This window comes from Cervus elaphus, chromosome 5 (genome assembly GCF_910594005.1).
Source record: "Cervus elaphus chromosome 5, mCerEla1.1, whole genome shotgun sequence".
Lineage (NCBI taxonomy): Eukaryota > Metazoa > Chordata > Mammalia > Artiodactyla > Cervidae > Cervus > Cervus elaphus.
The window spans coordinates 100,203,008-100,218,478 of NC_057819.1; positions in this window are offsets into that span (position 1 = coordinate 100,203,008).

The following is a 15,471-nucleotide window of genomic DNA, read 5'->3' on the forward strand; positions in this document are numbered from 1 at the left end:
CAACGATAGGATCGGAGCTGGCAGACCTTCTCACTGCCACTTATTTAAACCTCTGCTCCTCACTGGGCCTCACCAGATCCTGCTATTCGAGGATGATGAGCTAGCAAGTTGTTTTCCTTGTTTAAGCTAAATTGAATTGGGTTTTCTGATGATGGACACGTCTCAAAAGGATTATGGAAAGCAGTAGGGGTTAGACTGGTTTAACGAGAAGGAAAAGGGGCATTCTTGGCAGCTCAGATGGTAAAGAATCTGCCTGCAATACAGAAGACTCAGCCTGGGTCAGGAAGATCCCATGGAGAAGGGAATGGCTATCCATTCCAGTATTTTTGCCTGGAGAATTTCATGGACAGAGGAGCCTCTATCCAAAAGAGCAACTAACACCTTCACAAAGGGGAAAAGCACTGGCTTAGGAAGGAGGAAGGAGTGAGGGACAGATGACAGAGACGATATTTCTCTTCAAGCGCTGGCTCAGTAGGGAGTCAGCCCAGTCCCTTCCCTGTGGCAGGACTATTACTGAAAATCCATTTATGGGAGCCTAACCTGGGAGAGGTTGGGACATGGGGTGAGAGAGTGTGTAGTCTGGTAACCTTGTCAGAACTCTCATGCTGACTCAACATTGAGAATGAGGGGGAATCTTTCAGGTCCTGCCCTCCCAGAGGAGACAATGCAAAGGAGAGTGAGGTGAAGTCTCTAAGCTCAGCGTGTCTTGCCTGTCAGTATCCTTGTGAGTTAGTGACTAGACCTTGACAAGGAGGTTAGAGTGGGACAGATGGTTCCCCTTGCTCCTGGAGGGGGAAGGGAGTACAGAGAGAAATTGCGGAGAAGAACAGCTGCAAGGTTCCCACAGAGAGGAGCTTGTTTGTCACAGTCTAGAGACTTACCATTCAAACTAAAGCCATTTTGTCACCTCCACCAGGGACATTGCACTTTACCACCTACCCCTGAGTCTGGGTCTCTGGATCCAGAGAAGGGCATGCCATCCAGGCATTTACCCATGTGTCACAGGGAACATAGATCTCACTGTTTAAAAATGTCTAAAAATCAGGACTTCCCTGGTGGTAGTGGTTGAGAACCCACGTGCCAATGCAGGGGGCCTGGGTTTGATTTGTGATCCAGGAAGATCCCACATGCCAAGGGGCAACTAAGCCCATGTGCCACAGCTACTGAAACCCTCATGCTCCTAGAGCCTGTGTTCTGCAACAAGAGAAACCACTGCAATGAGAAACCCGAGCCCCACAACTAGAGAGTAGCCCCTGCTCGACACAACTCGAGAAAGCCCATGTACTGCAACCAAGACCCAGTGTAGCCAAAAATAAATACATAAAATTAACAAATAAGTAACTACAATATTGTAATTAGCCTCCAACTAATAAAAATAAATGAAAAAAAAAACACCTATGTTAAAAAAAAAACCAAATAAGTAAAAAGCATGTCTCCATATTCAGCCTCTAATACTCACACGACTCATCCTACACACATGGAAACTGAGGCTCCCAGTGGCGAAAAAAACCTTGTTAATCACCGCAGGTCCAGCAAGTCCTGGGATTAGGAAGCACACTCAGGAGTTCAGGCTCGGGGCCCCTGGGTGCCTCTCCCGATGCCCTGGAGTTTTTCTCTCACAGGTGGTCAGTCCTGCTTCATGACCCCTTGATTCTTTTCTGTAAGAGCGTGTCTTAAACTCCTAGTCAATGTCTGTGTAATCAGATTGTTACAGACTTCTGATTTGGTGGGACTGGGATAGGAACATGAACACATTTTACATTTCTCCAACTAGTACCTCCAAAAGTCCAGTCCAGTTGAAAACTCCCATCTCCTATCTGCTCTGAAGGTCTGTTCCTCACCGCACTTGTCAGGGTCCTGGTTGGGGGTGGGAGGCGGCACAGGGGGTGGAGAGGTGGGTGGAGGAGCGCATGCCTGCTTCTTCCCTCACTCCCAATTCTGGATCCTTGATCAGGATAGGAAGGACATGCAGTGTGTGTGTGATAGGTCACTTCAGTGGTGTCCGACTCTGTGCAATCCTATGGACTGTAGCCCTCCAGGCTCCTCTGTCCATGGGATTCTCCAGGCAAGAGTACTGGAGTGGGTTTGTTATGCCCTCCTCTAGGGGATTTTCCCAACCCAGAGATCAAACCCAAGTCTGTTACATATTATGCGCTGACAGATGGGTTCTTTACCACTAGCGCCACCTGGGAAGCCCATAGTGGGGACATAGGGACATAATTTGATCCTGGGATCCCCCACTCATACCCACCCCCTCATTCTTCAAGGGAGGAATACAACAGAAACTTAACTGGTTGCCGACTGACCAGGAAAATTGCCCTGGTCTCGCTTTGGCTCGGCTGCAGCTGACTCTGTCTGGGGGTGCCATCCTGTCTACCTGTGCAGAAGTGATTTCACTACAAAGCTAATAAAATTGAAACCTCACAATCTCTCACCTGTACAAGTCCCTTCCAAGCCCCACTACCCAATTTTGTATTCTCCTTCTTAAAGAGGACCTTCAAAGTTGGATAAACTTGGGAATTCCCCGGCAGTCCAGTGGTTTGGACTCTGTGCTGCTGAGGGCCTGTGTTCAACCCTTGGTCGGGGAACCAAGATCCAGCAAGTCATGAAGCATGACCTCCCCCACCAAAAACCCCACCCAAACGAAAACAAAAAAAGCTGGACAGGCTGAAGGTCCCTGCGACATTTGGATCCATCCTAGGTACCGTCCTCTGGGGCTTGGAGATCTGCTTTCCTAGCATTCTTCAGCATTGAAGACCCCTCAGAAGGCAGCAGCCAGGTCTTTCTTTAGCCCAGCAGTGGTCAGCACCCCCACACCCTTCTCTGGCTACCATTGCCTCTTGTGTGTCCTGTGGCGGCCCCCAGCTTCAGTCGCCCTCTGACCGCTGTCCTCCTCCATGAGGATATGTGGGAACTGACTTCTTTCTCACTGTCTCAGGCCACGAGGGGACTGGGCGGGGCCTGCCACTGCCTCCGTCACAGCCCCTGCTCTGATTCTGTGTTCTGCAGCCCAGCTCCTTTCAGCCAACAAGGAGATGCTCTCACCCTCGAAGACATCTCCAGTCTCCAAAAATGGTTCTTCCAGAAAGTTGCCATTTGGCATTTGTTGGCAAAAGGGCAGCCCTCAGCCCAGATGCTCCCACCAGCTCTGGTTCTTTCCCTCCTTCCCTGTGTTCAGCTTCCCAGCAGCCTGGGGAGGAGGAAATGGGAGTATAGATTATGGCTGGGCCAATTCTACAAACTCTCAGAAAGTCCTTGGGATGGGGATGCAGGTGAGAGTAACTGAGTCATTTGTTGGTTTCTATCTTTATTATTATTATTATTATTTTTGGCTTCACTGTGCAGCATTCGGGACCTTAGTTCCCCAGCCAAAGCACCCTGCATTGGAAGCGCCGGGTCTTAACCATTGGACCACCAGGGAATTCCCGGGTTCCTCTCTTTAAAATGTGGAGTACTTAGAACTTAACAGTTTTAGCTGAGGGCTCTAATTCTAATTCTGTGGCCACAGAAAAAGTTTTACTCAACACCTGTTACACCAGAGTTAATGATGCATTTCATGAATGGGTTACACAATCAGCGTTTTCTAAAATGCCAAATGAAATTACCTTTTGAGAAGGAAATGGCAACCCACTCCAGTATTCTTGCCTGGAAAATCCCACAGACAGAGGAGCCTGGCAGACTACATTACATGGGGTCACAAAGAATCAGACGTGACAGAGCAACTGAACACCCACACACGCATCTACCACAAAACTCTTAATTTTTTTCATTATGATGAAATATTGGTCTATTGGATTAAAATGTGTTCATGACTACAAGCTCAACAAAGGGCTTTCCCTTCTACTCTACCTCATTACCCAAACCACGAAGCCAAGCAAGTAAATGTTCACAGTCATTTGAATTTATGGCCTTGCCACACCATTGTTTTCTTCATCACCGGCAAGCCCAGTCAGCACACCATCTCCTCAGGCCACTCTCTCGGTCCTGACGATCTGCTCCTAAGTCGTGAGCCTCCCTCAGAACTTCCAGGTTACTACTGTCAACGTCCTGCCTGATTTAGGGCCACGTGGGTTCTCATGCATAATGTTGACAGGTCTTCCACTTTGGCCCCTGAGGTCACCCCCCTTTCCAGGGTTTAGCCTCTATCCCAGGAAAAATGGGCACTCAGAGCTCTTGCCACACTTTCTGCCAGGGCAGGCCATGGCCCCAGTTAAAACAAGGCCCAAGAGGACCACATTAGCAACAGGAAGGGCCAGCAGCAAAGGGCTCCAGGCCAACTTCAGTGGCAGAAGAGAGGCCAGTACTGTGCACTTCACCCTCAGCACCGCCCCCCAAGGGATGGAGGACTTCTTGGCTCTTGGAGAAAAGGCCCCAGTCTGGGCTCCATCTTGGCGGTCTCCTTGGGCCCTGGTGCCCAAGCCTGGGGCAACACTCATGTACACTGAGGCAGGCGGACTGGATGATCATGGATCACCGATCAGAGCTGGTCCCAGAAACCGGTCCTTCCAGCAGTCAATGCCTTCCAGAGGACGCTGAGGGACACACCCTGTGATGACACAACTGTGCAAGATGTTCCTTCAGCAGCCAGAAAGGAAGCTAGGTCGGTGAGGGTGTTGTGAGCCTTTGTGAGCCCATCGACGGTTCACAGGAGGGACTTCCCTGGTGGTCCAGAGGTTAAGAATGTGCCATCACCCCCGTCCCCTGGACTTCCCTACTGGCCCAGTGGTAAAGAATCCGCCTGCTGATGTAGGAGACATGGTTTCTATCCCTAATCCAGGAACCAGGCCCACTCACCACAACTACTGAGCCTGTGCTCTAGAACCCATAGAGCTGCACCATCTGAGCCACGTGCAGCAACTGCTGAAGCCCCGGCACCCTAGAGCCTGTGCTCCACAACAAGAGAGGCCTGCACCCTGCAGCTAGAGAGTAGCCCCCACGTGCCTCCACTAGAGCAAGCCCATGCACAGCAACAAAGACCCAGCACAGCCTAACATAAAAAAATAAATAATTTCTTTAAAAAAAAGAGAGAATCCATCTCCCAATGCAGGGGACAGGGGTTTGTCCCTGGACCGGGAACTATGATCCCATGTGCCTCTAGGCCAAAAAGCGAAAACATAGAAGCAATATTGTAACAAATTCAATAAAACACTGTTTAAAAAACATAGTCCACATAAAAAAAAAACCAACAACAAAAAACCCCAGTGAGTGGAGGAGACACTGGAGGCGGTGACTAGGGAACCCAGCCCTGTGTCTGGTAGAGATGGATCCAGGCAGAGGAGGAGGGATGCCTTTGGATAGGGGGAGGAGAAGCACTTGCAAGAGGATTAGTGCAGGACAGGATGGGTTTGGGAGTAGGTACAAGTGTGGGTTATGTAACTGCAGGTTCTAGAGGTTTTGACTCTTCACTGTCGTGTCCAAATTTTTGTGACCCCTGGATGGGGATTCTCCAGGCAAGAATACTGAATTGGGTTGCTATGCCCTCCTCCTGGGTTTCTACATTCTCAGTAAAAAAAGAAATGTGGCCACCTTCAGAGTGTGTGTGCAAGGAAGGAGTGATGTTTTATGGGTACTTCTTACGGGTCAGAAGCTTTACTTGTGAAAGTTTAATACCCTCCACAACTTTATTAGTCAGACACTATTATAACTCCATTTCACAGGGGATAGCACTGAGGTTCAGAAAGGTGGTATGACCTGTCTAAGGGCAGCCGGTTACTAAGTGACAGTCAGGACTGTGATTTTCCCAAGGTCTTAAATCCTACACTGTGAGTAAAAAGGCAAACACTGACGGGAGCCAGTCCCTGAGGAGACGGAAGTAACTTTAGACAGCTGTTCAGTTCAGTTCAGTCACTCAGTCGTGTCCAGCTCTTTGCGACCCCATGGACTGCAGTATGCCAGGCTTACCTGTCCATCACTGACTCCCGGAGTTTACGTAAACTTAAGTCCTTCGAGTCGGTGAGGCTATCCAACCATCTCATTCTCTGTCGTCCCCGTCTCCTTCCACCTTCAATCTTTCCCAGCATCAGGGTCTTTTCAAATGAGTCAGTTCTTTGCATCAGGTGGCCAAAGTATTGGAGTTTCAGCTTCAGCATCAGTCTTTCCGGCTTTTAGATCCTTTTCCTTAGAGCCTTTTCCTCTAAGGCAGGAGGTGGGAGCAGGAAGGGTGGAGTCCATACCTTTAGTGGGAAGAAAGGGGGAAAAAGAGCTTCCTTTCTGTGTCCTTGGTGTTGTCGAGGACAAGGATGGCCATGTGTTTGCCAATAGCAAGATGAGTGGGGGGAGGGGTGGCAGGTGAGGATTTGGGATGGCTTTGGTGAAGGTGGGAGTCTGAGAGTAACCTCAGGAAACCCTGAGGAAAGAGCCATTCCCTGGTGTTAGGTATGGACTACCTCCCCAGAATCCAGCCTTCCAGCTGTTCACCTTGAGCTGTCAGACACAAATCAAGTCTTCCTGAACTTTGTATTCCAGCCCATCGGCCCTGAATACCACCAAGCACCTTTGTAAGAGGGACTTCCTTGATGGCTCAGGGGCAAAGAATCTCCCTGTAATGCAGAAGATTTGGATTCAATCTCTGGGTTGGGAAGATTCTCTGGAGGAGGGCATGGCAACCCACTCCATCATTCTTGCCTGGAGAATCCCTTGGACAGAGGAACCTGATGGGCTACAATCCATAGATTGCAAAGAGTCGGACACGACTGAAGTGACTGAGCATACGTCTTTGTAAGAGCCAAGTGAAACCAAAGGATCACCCAGGGGAGTCCTGCCCAAATGTCTGTCCTGCAATATCACGGGATATAATAATATGGGTTTTAAGCCATTATGTTTTAGTATAGTTTATTATCCAGTAATGGATAACCAGAACAAGTCTCTCAGTTTTGGAAGCCCTCTAAAACCTGGCTGAGAGTTTTGAAAAACTCAGATCAGCAATCCACCAATAGATGGTTTCTGAGAGTGACTTCTCTCAGAAAAGGCAGAATATACACATATTGTTTTTGCCTATTTTTTTCCCACATCTGAAATTCCTTTTGGGGATATACCCATTTCCACCCTTAATCCATATAGTTTGTATGGAGCTAATTCTAGGCCTAGTTTCGGAGTCTGTGACCAAGGCCAGTTCAGTGAGGATCAGTCCCAGGACATTTGCAGCTAGAGGGTGACATGGTCTTTGCTAAACTGGGTTGCTAAACTGGCAGGATAGAAGCCCAAAGCTGCTGGTCATCATTTCTGCCACCACTTGGGAAAAGCCTGCCTGAGAAAAAGCCAACACAGTTCAACACAGAAGAAAGTAGAAATGAAATATTGAGCCATGGCAATTCCTGACACATGTCCTGGGCACCTGGATCCATCCAGGCCTGAAGCCATTACTCCTGAATTTTCCAGTCACATAAACCAATGTGTTCCTACACTGTATCAAACTGGCTTGAGTTCATTTATTTATTTTTAAAATTTATTTCTTTATTTGGCTGCTTCAGCAAGCGGGCTTTGCACTAGCTGTGGTGCATGGGTTCCAGAGCTGGGCTCAGTAGTTGCAGCTTGGGGGCTTAGTTGCTCCAAGGCATGTGGGATCTTAGTTCCCCAATCAGGGGTCGAACCTGTGTCCCCTGCACTGGAAAGCGAATTCTTAACCACAGGACCACCAGGGAAGTCCCTGGTTTGAGTTTAGATTATCCTGTTTGTTCATCTCTGCCTATTAAAACTTTACCAGTTTTTCATGACTAGTTTAAAACTCACCTCCTACAAGAAGCTTTTCTTGAATTACTTAAGGGATATTTGTTGTTTGGGGTTTTATATTGCCCAGAAAAGACCTACTCACATACTTCTGAAAAATCCATACAACCCCCACAGCTCATCAGAATCATCAACGTGACTGTGATGGACACAGCTGTCCTGGCATCTTATGTGACCCCTTCCTCCTGCTGCACAGGGGTAATTGGACTAAGGGTGGATCTCTGTTCTAAACTAGGTCAGTGGGAATCCTTTGCCAGGGAACTTGAAATTTGAGCCAAGACACTATAAACCTGTCTATCTACTCTCTTAGAAGATACATAAACATGAATTGTGTGGTGGCTATCTCTGTCATGTGAGCTGGAATACAGAAAGAATTGGTCAAGGGAGACAGAGAAATAACAAGACAAAGCAGAAATGCAGAGAATAGAGATGGAGAGAAATTTCCTGAGTCCCTACAAAGCTTCAGCTCCTGCCTCTAGATGGTCCCTGTAGTTCTGCTGTGTCCTTGTAATAAATCCTCCTTTGAAGACAAGTTCTTTCTTGCAGGTGTCTGTTACTTTCAAATGAAAGAGTCCTAATTAACTCCATCTTCCCAGCCTCTAGAGTAATTCAGTCTTGTCTCCCTTCTATTCTGGATCTGCGTTGCCCTGAGCCATATCTTACCTTGAGGTTGACCCTAGACTTTACCTTAAATGCCAGCTTCACTCAATTGGTTGTGACTGTCTGGAGTGCTGGGATGACAAGGCTGCATCTGAGACTACATCTGGGCTCAAGAAGAAAAATACACGGATTGATGGGCAATGTCTGCCATAGGTGTGAGGTGGGAAGGGGCTGAATGCTCACTTTGTCTGTTTTCTGACCTTATTGAGCATTCTTCTCCTCCCATACAACACCCAGCTTTGAGTCTCACTTCACATAAGCTCAGAAGATGAACTTGTTGGGTGGATATGTGACGAGCATGATTGTCTATGTAACCCATTCAGTAGGATAAGTGACAGGAAGTAGAAGATGAGAGGATGAATTGGACAAAATAGACAGAGGCATCTCATGCTGTCAGTTTTGGGATCAAATACACAGGTGTGGTGGCAGGTGGGATTTACAGAGCACTTCCCTCACTTAGCAAGTCTGCCTAAGTCTTGCTCATTCTACCAAACTCAGTGTGAGTATTCTCATATGAAGGAAGCTTTCTCAGACATGCCCCACTCCCATGTCTGAGATAGTTGTTCAGTCACCAAGTTGTGTTCGACTCTTTGTGACCCTATGGCCTGCAGCATGCCAGGCTTCCCTATCCCTCACCATCTCCTGGAGTTTGCCCAAGTTCATGTCCATTGAATCACTGATGCCATCCAATCATCTCATCCTCTGTTGCCCTCTTCTCCTTCTTCCCTTAATCCTTCCCAGCATCAGGGTCTTTTCCAGTGAGTTGGAGACTTCTGTACTAAGGAGGATTCTTCTTTAAAAAAAATTTTTTGGCTGCCTCAGGATGCACAGACTCTCTAGTTGTGTAGGCTCAGTAGTTGTGTTATGAGAGCTTAGTGGCTTTTCAGTATGTGGGACTTTAGATCCCTGGCCAGGGATTGAACCCACATCCCCTGGACTGCAATGCAGATTCTTAACCACTAGACCACCAGGGAAGTTCCAAAAGATGATTCTTCTGATTGAAAGAGTTCCATTTTCTTTTTTTTTTTTTTTTAATTTTTTTATTAGTTGGAGGCATTTTCTTTCAAAAGAAAAGTTTTAGTTCAGGTAATCAAAAGACCATGAGTATCAGGCATGACTGGACCCAGGTGTTCACATGAGGGGGGCTCTATAAATTACTCAGCTATATTTTTCACCATGTTGCTTTCATCCTCAAGTGGGTTTTCCCAAAATGGTTATGGAAATGATCAGCAGGAGCTTCAAGGCTTGCTTACATCCAGAGCGACTTCTAAGAAATGAAAGTGCTTAAAAAAAAATTATATCAGCTACAGAAAAATCCCAGGGCTGATTCTGACTGGCTTGAACAAAGCCACGTATTTATCCCCTTATCAATTCCCTAACTCCGCTCAAGTCTGTTTGGCCATGTGGATCACATGCCCATCCCGGGAACCAGAGGATGAAGTCAGCTCCATGGTGTCCATATGGGCTGAGAATGGGTAAGGGACTAGTCTCTATAGGAAAATGAGGTTGTGGTTACCAGAATAAGGGGCACAGGTGCTTCTGTCCACACGATGTCTGTCATTTATGTTCCCTGGGGCTTTCGCATCAAATCAGGAGCTGCTGGGGAACAAGGACTTTGTCCCACTTATCTGTTCACCTCCAGCACCCAGCCCAGGACCTAACACAGAAAAGTTCCCTGACCCCTGTCAGCTCATGATTTTACTCATGATTCAGTGACAGTGACATAACCAGGAAGAAGCTCCCACACTATCCTCCATCCACAGTGACCTCGCTGTGACTGTACCCATGGGTCCTAACCCTGTCTTTTACCATGGAAGGCATGTCCTGCTCTGTCGTGGGTGTGCTTCATTGCCTGGCCTTGGTTTCTCCTCCTCCTGGTGCCAGCCCCTCATGTTTCCCTTAGGAAACCACCCAGTCTCATTCTCAGCCATGTACTTTGAGTGGGATTAACTCCATCCCCAATTCCAGGGATACGCCTTAGTCGGTGCATGATCAGGTCATTTAAGATGGCTATTTTGTTGCTCTCTGTACACCCTCTGTTCAACTAGATCTGCTTCACTCACATGACTATCCGATGCTCTTCATTATAGGGCTTAATCAGTAACTGCCTATGAGTTTGCCCCCTATCCTGACTGCTGGTTTCCCTGGTAACCACTGAGCCAACCTGATGTCAATTCCTCCTATAAATGGTAACCTCCTTCTCCCCCAAGTAGTGAAGGCTACCTCCAGGTCTTGCCTGCTGCCTGCCGTTCACGTGGAGTGTTGCTCCAGGACCCTTTATTTGGGACATGTTAGATCCCCTGTCCATTAAACTGAGGTCTCTGTCGCTGTCTGGGCTCCTCCATCTCCAGGGTAGGCAATTACAAAGCTTGGCCGCCTGCCAGGCTCAGCCCAACAAAGTTGCATCTTCCAGGGCACATTGGTTAGTTTAGGGAGTGGAGTGTAGCCCATTTGGAGCAATGAAAAAAAAAAAGGAGGAGGTGAGGAAACACTAGCTGGAGTTTGGGCAACTTCTGCAAGTGCTAGGGCTTCCCAGGTGGCTCAGTGGTAAAGAATTTACCTGCCAATACTGGAGACGTGGACTCAATCCTTGGGTCAGGAAGATCCCCAGGAGAAGGAAAAGGCAAACTGTGCCAGTATTCTTGCCTGGGAAATCTCATGGACAGAGAAACCTGGTAGGCTACAGTCCATGGGGGTCGCAAACACTCAGACACGACTTAGCAACCGAGCATACATGCATACACAAGTGCTACCTGAAAACTCCTCTCTTCTGGTTGGTGTGGTGGCCATCTCATGCCCTGAACCAAATTTACATTATCTGAGGAAGAAAGAAGGGAGAATGGATATTGGGTGGGTAATTCATTGTTTGTCACACACCTGTATCTGGATACTGAAGTGGTTTGCCATTCCCTTCTCCAGGGGACCACATTTTGTCAGAATTCTCCACCGTGACCCATCTGTCTTGGGTGACCCCACATGGCATAACTCAGTTTCATTGAGTTAGACTAGGCTGTGGTCCATGTGATCAGTTTGGTTAGTTTTCTGTGACGGTGGTTTTCATTCTGTCTGTCCTCTGATGGATGAGGAGTAACAGGCAAATTTGGCCTTGGAGTATGAAACAAAGCAGGTCAAAGGCTAACAGAGTTTTGCCAAGAGAACGCACTGGTCATAGCAAACACCCTCTTCCAACAACACAAGAGAAGACTCTACACATGGACATCACCAGATGGTCAATACTGAAATCAGATTGATTATATTCTTTGCAATTAAAGATGCAGAAGCTCTATACAGTCAGCAAAAGCAAGACCAGACCAGGAACTGACTGTGGCTCAGATCATGAACTCCTTATTGCCAAATTCAGACTTAAATTGAAGAAAGTAGGGAAAACCACTAGACCATTCAGGTATGACCTAAATCAAATCCCTTACGATTATACAGCGGAAGTGACAAATAGATCCAAGTGATTAGATGTAATAGACAGAGTGCCTGAAGAACTATGGATGGAGTTTCGTGACACTGTACCAGAGGCAGTGATCAAGACCATCCCCAAGAAAAAGAAATGCAAAAAGGCAAAATGGTTGTCTGAGGAGGCCTTACAAATAGCTGAGAAACGAAGAGAAGCTAAAGGCAAAGGAGGAAAAGGAAGATGTACCAATTTGAATGCAGAGTTTCAAAGAATAGCAAGGAGAGATAAGAAAGCCTTCCTCAGTGATCAGTGCAAAGAAATAGAGGAAAACAATAAAATGGGAAAGACTAGAGAACTCTTCAAGAAAATTAGAGATACCAAGGGAACATTTCATGCAAAGATGGGCTCAATAAAGGACAGAAATGATATGGTTAAGCGGAAGATATTAAGAAGAGGTGGCAAGAATACACAGAAGAACCATACAAAAAAGATCTTCATGAACCAGATAACCACAATGCTATGATCACTCACCTAGAGCCAGACATCCTGGAATGTGAAGTCTAGTGGGCCTTAGGAAGCATCACTACGAACAAAGCTAGTGGAAGTGATGGAATTCCAGTTGAACTATTTCAAATCCTGAAAGATGATGCTGTGAAAGTGCTGCACTCAATATGCCAGCAAATTTGGAAAACTCAGCAGTGGCCATAGGACTGGAAAAGGTCAGTTTTCATTCCAATCCCAAAGAAAGGCAATGCCAAAGAATGCTCAAACTACTGCACAACTATACTCATCTCACATGCTAGTAAAGTAGTGCTCAAAATTCTCCAAGCCAGGCTTCAACAATACGTGAACCGTGAACTTTCAGATATTCAGGCTGGATTTAGAAAAGGCAGAGAAACCAGAGATCAAATTGCTAACATCCGTTGGATCATCAAAAACTCAAGAGAGTTCCAGAAAAGCATCTACTTCTGCTTTATTGACTATGCCAAAGCCTTTGACTGTTTGGATCACATTAAATTGTGGAAAATTCTTCAAGAGATGGGAATACCAGACCACCTGACCTGCCTCCTGAGAAATCTGTATGCAGGTCAGGAAGCAACAGTTAGAACTGCACATGGAACAACAGGCTGGCTCCAAATCAGGAAAGGAGTACGTCAAGCCTGTATGTTGTCACCCTGCTTATTGAACTAATATGCAGAGTACATCATGAGAAATGCTGGGCTGGATGAAGCACAAGCTAGAATCAAGATTGCCGGGAGAAATATCAATAACCTCAGATATGCAGATGACACCACCCTTATGGCAGAAAGTGAAGAAGAACTAAAGAGCCTCTTGGTGAAAGTGAAAGAGGAGAGTGAAGAAGTTGGCTTAAAACTCAACATTCAGAAAACTAAGATCATGGCATCTGGTCCCATCACTTCATGGAAAATAGATGGGGAAACAATGGAAACAGTGAGAGACTTAATTTTCTTGGGTTCCAAAATCATTGCGGATGGTGACAGTAGCCATGAAATTTAAAGACACTTGCTTCTTGGAAGAAAAGCTATGACCAACCTAGACAGCATATTAAAAAGAAGAGACATTACTTTGTCAACAAAGGTCCATCTAGTCAAGGCTATGGTTTTTCCAGTAGTCATGTATGGATGTGAGAGTTGGACTATAAAGAAAGCTGAGCACTGAAGAATTGATGCTTTTCAACTGTGGTGTTGGAGAAGACTCTTGAGAGTCCCTTGGACTACAAGGAGATCCAACCAGTCCATCCTAAAGGAGATCAGTCCTGAATATTCATTGGAAGGACTGATGCTGAAGCTGAAACTCCAATACTTTGGCCACCTGATGAGAAGAACCAACTCATTGGAAAAAACTCTGATGCTGGGAAAGATTGAAGGCAGGAGCAGAAGGGGACGAGAGTGGAAGAGACGGTTGGATGGCATTACTGACTCAATGGACATGAGTTTGAGTAAGCTCCGGAAGTTTGGTAATGAACAAGGAAGCCTGGCGTGCTGCAGTTCATGGGGTCACAAAGACTTGGACATGACTGAGCAACTGAACTGACTGACTGACTGCCGCTGGATACTTCAGTTACAGTAGCCAAGTGAATTGCCAAAGTCAGTTCTGGTTAGAATTTTCTGTTGTTGAACCTGTTAACCTCTGGCTTTTTATATCTATGAGAGGCTGGGGTCCTGTCCCCACTTGTGCTCTGGATCCTGCTTCTTTCTCTTGTCGAGGATTTTAATTCTGAGATTAGCACTTCTCCTCCTGCATCAATGTCCTTGCCTCATTCCCAACAACACAAACATACCTTGGGGGCAGTTCTTCTCAAGATTGACAGCATATTAGAATCACCTGGGAAGCTGTTAACACACACACACACACACACATGCACACATTAATACCCGCATCCAATACCCAGACCATAGGGAGAGGCTAGAGCCTTGCTTTTTCCAAGGCCCCCAGTAGTTCTAGCGTGTGAAGCCAGTCAGTTCAGTTCAGTTGAGTTGCTCAGTCGTGTCTGACTTTTTGCAACCCCAATGGACTGCAGCACGCCAGGCCTCCCTATCCATCACCAACTCCAGGGGGTTATTCAAACTCATGTTAATGAGTTTGTGATGCCATCTGTGAGTTTGTGAGTCCGTGGCGTCGGTGATGCCATCCAACCATCTCATCCTCTGTCGTCCCCTTCTCCTCCCACCTTAATCTTTCCCAGCATCAGGGTCTTTTCCAATGAGTCAGTTCTTCCCATCAGGTGGCCAAAGTATTGGAGTTTCAGCTTTAATATCAGTCCTTCCAATGAATATTCAGGATTGATTTCCTTTAGGATGGACTGGTTGGATCTCCTTGTAGTCCAAGGGACTCTCAAGAGTCTTCTCCAACACCACAGTTGAAAAGCATCAATTCTTCAGTTCTCAGCTTTCTTTATAGTCCAACTCTCACATCCATACATGACTACTGGAAAAACCATAGCCTTGACTAGGCAGACTTTTGTTGACAAAGTAATATCGCTGCTTTTTAATATGCTGTCTAGGTTGGTCATAGCTTTTCTTCCAAGAAGCAAGTGTCTTAATTTCATGGCTGCAGTCACCATCTGCAGTGATTTTGGAGCCCAGAAAAATAAAGTTTGCTAGTTTCCACTGTTTCTCCATCTATTTTCCATGAAGTGATGGGACCAGAAGCCATGATCTTAGTTTTCTGAATGTTGAGTTTTAAGCCAACTTCTTCACTCTCCTCTTTCACTTTCACCAAGAGGCTCTTTAGTTCTTCTTCACTTTCTGCCATAAGGGTGGTGTCATCTGCATATCTGAGGTTATTGATATTTCTCCCGGCAATCTTGATTCTAGCTTGTGCTTCATCCAGCCCAGCATTTCTCATGATGTACTCTGCATATTAGTTCAATAAGCAGGGTGACAACATACAGGCTTGACGTACTCCTTTCCTGATTTGGAGCCAGCCTGTTGTTCCATGTGCAGTTCTAACTGTTGCTTCCTGACCTGCATACAGATTTCTCAGGAGGCAGGTCAGGTGGTCTGGTATTCCCATCTCTTGAAGAATTTTCCACAATTTAATGTGATCCAAACAGTCAAAGGCTTTGGCATAGTCAATAAAGCAGAAGTAGATGCTTTTCTGGAACTCTCTTGAGTTTTTGATGATCCAACGGATGTTGGCAATTTGATCTCTGGTTT